Here is a 4,817-nt window from a genome sequence, read left to right as displayed (position 1 = left end):
CAAGCAAAAACACCATCGTTTTGTACGACATTTCATCGTAAGCGAAACTTCCGCGGCTGGCCTAAGTAAAAGCATACATTCTTCCATAACGACGCGTCTCGTAGGCCAAGTGGAGCATCCAGGTGAAAATGCACAATTCATTGCGGGGCAATGCTGAGAGATAGCAGCTCATTAAGAAAAACGCCTGACAAAGCGACTGAAGAAAAAAAAAACGAAGGAAGCTCACACTAAAACGTAAGACTTGAATGTGGCGAAGCGGCACGCAACCTTCACGACCACCACGACGGTTTAAGTCCACGATTGCAGCCGATTTGCTTCTTCTTCGCTGTCGCAACGACCTTTACTTCGTCATTGTTTTTATAGGTGTTAGCTTCCTTCAATATTTGAAAGTGATAATCATTGGACATCACCTTGGTGGGGCATATGCCACGACGTGTCTTTCTCGTTCCGAGCAAGTGTTGCCACGATGACGGCGAACGCTGCAACTGTTTTGTTGGCTAACCTCGGCCGATCTCCCTAAGTGGGTATGTTTGGCTTGACAAACGTGCGCCTGGGACGCTGGGCGTATGCCGCGAGGCACGCACACAGGAGCTCTCGGCGTTTTCTTGGTTTTTTTAACTTCCGGGTGGTTGCCCAAATCTGGGCCAATCTCCTTTAAGTGAGTATGCTTTGCTTGACAAACGTGCGCAGGAGGCGCTGGGCAGTCGTCGCGAGGCACGCACACGCGACGCTAGGCATTTTCTTGGCTTTGTTAACTGCGTGGCGGTCGGCGCAAGGCCCGCGCTCACGTGCGCGCGCTGGGCAGTTTATTGTTATTTTTAACCGCGGATGCGAAAAATTACGATTTGCTAAAGAGCTTCGCTCTTACAAAAGCGGGAACAGTCGAGATACAAACAGAGACGATGACAAGGATACACCTACTGCAGCGAGAAGGGTACCAGGCGTATGCAGTGATGCCAATTTAGCGGATTTTCCGCTAAATCTGGCCGATTTCATTTTATTCTGACGGGGAAAAAATTAGTCTAGCGGCTAGTGGATTTTTTGACGGGCCATTTTCATACATGGCGGATTTCTGGCGGATACCTCACGCAGTGCACAGATTCAAAATCGCCCTGCAAGAAACCATTTCCGTGTCCTCGAAAAGGGCAGAAATTGCTTAACTTCAGAGGTTATGAGTGCTCCTGTTGACTTGCTCCGCCTATCTCAGACAAACAAATCCGTGATGTTTCAAAACGGCTCTGAGACAATCGAAAAAATTCAAAACCAGTGGAGCAAAATCACCCTCCTGGACTGGAAGCAAATATCGTCCACGCAGTCGTTCTGGTGTGAAGTTCACTCCTATCTTCGGCGAAAACGCGTTCGCCGAGCTGACCGGATTTGCCATGTCGATGCTCGTGCTGCCGTATTCAAATGCCGAAGTAGAGATGAGGTTTAGTCAGCTTAACATAGTAAAATCCAAGATGAGGAACAAGCTGAAGCCTGAAACAACAAACGCCATCCTCGTCGTAAGAGCGGGACTGAAGTGACACCAGAAAAGTTGTTTTGATTAGGAACTTCCCGCAGCAGTTGTTAGTGCAATCGGGACATCTGCAACGTATGTGCAACCAAGTCACCTTCCTGGCCCCTCAACAAGTACCAGCGGTCCCGTGGAGATGGTGTCAGACGACGACAGCGGCGACGAAAACCTCGATGTGTTTTTCGTTGACCCGTGAGTTCTTTTTTTTTTTCATCAATGTGAACATTTATAACTTTTAGCCTCTTCTGTGATGAGGTTGACCAATGACGACCACCGCAGCACTGAAACTTGAATTGTTCTGTTAGACTCCTTGGAAGACTCTTTTATATATTATTTCAGCTCTCGTAGTTTTGGCGAGCTTTTAAGAATGATAAAGGTATTTATCATACGAAATTGCACTGTTATTTTAAATAAAATAGGCCCTAGCGGGAAATTTAGCGGATATGTTTTAGAATCTAGCGGAATCTGGCGGATTTCTTATTGCTTTTTAGCGGATGTCTGACGCCCAGCGATGGCAACACTGGGCGTATGTCGCATAATCACACGCCGGCGCTCAAAAATCACCATTATAAAATTGGTTTAAATCCGAACGCACAGAAAAAAGAATGCTGAGATTCTCTCGCGCGATGGTAGATGCATCAACGATTGGAAATGAAAAATTCAGCAGCCTGAAACTACGAAGCTGTACATAATTTGATGTGTTCCTTGAATGTTGATGATTTTGAATGTCGATTTACAAACCAAATTCGAGAACCTCAATTTCTAAATTTAAATGGTCTCAATGCCCTTCTATATCTACTTATTGTTTCCATAAAAAGAGCCCCCCCGTCTTTTACTTTTTGTTTCGTTTTTGCAGCGTACCGATTCGTTTCCATGCGCTTCGATATCTTATCCCTGGATTGGCGACTTCGACCTTCGACACGTATCACCCGAGAGTTGCAATAATACTTGACCTGAAGCACGTCTCGCTTTCTATGTCGCCTTTTTTCCCCTTCTTTGCCTCACTTCGTGTTGAGAACAGCATTCCCTGTCTTTTTGGGGATCAAAGCTGGGCCGCTGGGCGAAGTCTTGTCACGTCCCAGCGTTCCCAGTCGATCGCCGTAGGCAGAGACTGTACCCTTATACCAGACCTGCAGAAAAGCCAGGCTCCACGTTACATACCACAGAGCGGGGGAAGAAAGAACGGACGAAAGAGGAATTCTCCCGGAAGAGCAGCAGAGCCGGATCAGTGTTGTCACTGGGCGCCCAAAACTTGAGCCCTCCCCTGCAGAGCATCAGTAAAATATGCTGTTGGGCTAGTTGGCGCATTGCTTAAGGAAAAATGAGCGCTACAAACGAGGACAGAAAAAGCGAAGAACGACGAGACAGATGCGCATCTGTCTCGTCGTTCTTCGCTTTTTCTGTCCTCGTTTGTAGCGCTCGTTTTTCCTGCAGAGCATGCCGGACTAATGGTTGTTTAGATCTGTTGCGAGTGCTTACCAGCACACGGCGTCCTTATCGTGGCCTGGAAGCAGAGCTTTTGTCCCTTCCTTCTGGCGTCAGAACCTCTACGTCGAGCTGCTACCTATAGTATTCTGGTTTCAGCGACAATGTTGTCAATGGGTGGTTCTCGAAAGGACTTCTCTGAAACATGAACAGCCGCAGGCCAAGTGCCGTGGCGTTCGGCTCACCGGTTCTCGACGCCGCATGTCTCTGTTTGACTGCTGCTTCAACGTCTGTTGTTTCAGTGGCGTCTATTCAGGAGCTTGTTCGCTCGAGTAAACATCATTGAGCGCATAAACCAAGGATGCACCCTAAGATGGCGTGACACATATCGGGGCGTGACCTTGTTCGAGGCTTGCAGACCGAACGGCCGGTTTATCAAACTGCCAGAACCACCAGGAAGCAAGAACGGAATGAAAAAATCAGATCCTTTTCAGCCCGTGAAGGGGGAAGTCCACCGGAGATCGTGGCATTTGCTGTGTTGGGGTTTAGCCGTACTGGGGATTATATATGTGTAATTATAAGGACGGTGGCGCTATCTCTACGTCACCGCCAAAGGGCGCCCGCGATTGATGGGTGAAGACAATGACGCCTCTACATGCAGCGCTGCACAGCAGGCTGCCGAAGAGCCCAGGGCGTTGCGCAATGGCAGGGGGCAGAGAGGCGCCGCGCGTGGCGAGGGGTGCTCGGGAAGGAGACGACGGCAGTGGAGAAAAGTACAAAGTGGGGCTGTCAGCATACTCCCTCCGTGGATGGCCATGCTTCTGTGCGCAACACACAATGTGGGCGACCAGCTTACAAAGGAGAAGCTTACATCGATTCCATTAAAACCGGCTTGACCTCGAAACATTTTTTCACAGTCGGTTCAGACCACCCTACATCATAGTATGTAAGCCCGAGTACGTTTTTTGTCGATTTGTTATGATATTTTTGCATACGCCGAAAGTTTTTCGTCTACGCTCGGCCTATCGCTGGAGACAGTCTGCTGGATCCTAGCACATATAGCTTCGCTGTACATACAGCAGAAACGCGGCTCCAGACCTCCCGCCATGCCTTGCACGCGTGCATTATTTGCGCTAGGGAATAAGCGTGAAATGGATGATGCACTATTTTGCTGGCACATACCGAGGGCTACCCGCTCCACGCACACATACGGACGAGTGACTCTTTGTTTCGTTCCAAAACTAATGGCCGTACCTCATCAATTCTTACCACTAGAGAATCGTTCTAGTCGCCTAGTTGGAGTACACTTTCTGCGGTCCCAAGCAGCGGGTCGCATCAGCTAGGGTTGATTGTGCCTGAATCACCTTCTACCGCAGCGACGCTAACTGAAGTTAGCACTCCACATCTCTACCGCTATCTACTCAGGGTCACAGGGCTGTTGTAGCACCGAATGTTTAACACGCCCCGACGGTAACAATTGTAGAGCGCTTTCCGCAGTTGCTGCCGCAAACGGGGACGGCCCCCTTTAGCGCAGCAACGCCAGGCTCACTTTCTTGCTTCGATGCACCCCTATTTTTCTCGCGATTCGAGCACTTCCATCCCATTTTCAATTTAGCTCAATACCGCGACAAGCGTTTATGCATGCTGAGAAGCGTGACATGACAGCTATAAAATTATTTCGAACCTGCCTGGCGAGCGCGTATGCACGTATTAAAAAGCATGCAAATATAAATCGCATCCTATTCGGAGATTAAAATGTCGCGGACCGCGCCTGTCATTTTGTAAACGAAATTCTTCTTCAGACCGGAAAATGAACATAAAGAGCAGCGCCCGTCGTCTCCCATTCACCGCAAGCAAAGTTTCCACGCGGAATTCC

This window comes from Haemaphysalis longicornis, unplaced genomic scaffold (genome assembly GCF_048455015.1).
Source record: "Haemaphysalis longicornis isolate Haplotype H1 unplaced genomic scaffold, Haemaphysalis longicornis Haplotype H1 scaffold_4, whole genome shotgun sequence".
In the NCBI taxonomy this organism is placed as follows: Eukaryota; Metazoa; Arthropoda; class Arachnida; order Ixodida; family Ixodidae; genus Haemaphysalis; species Haemaphysalis longicornis.
This window is presented reverse-complemented; position numbering follows the sequence as displayed.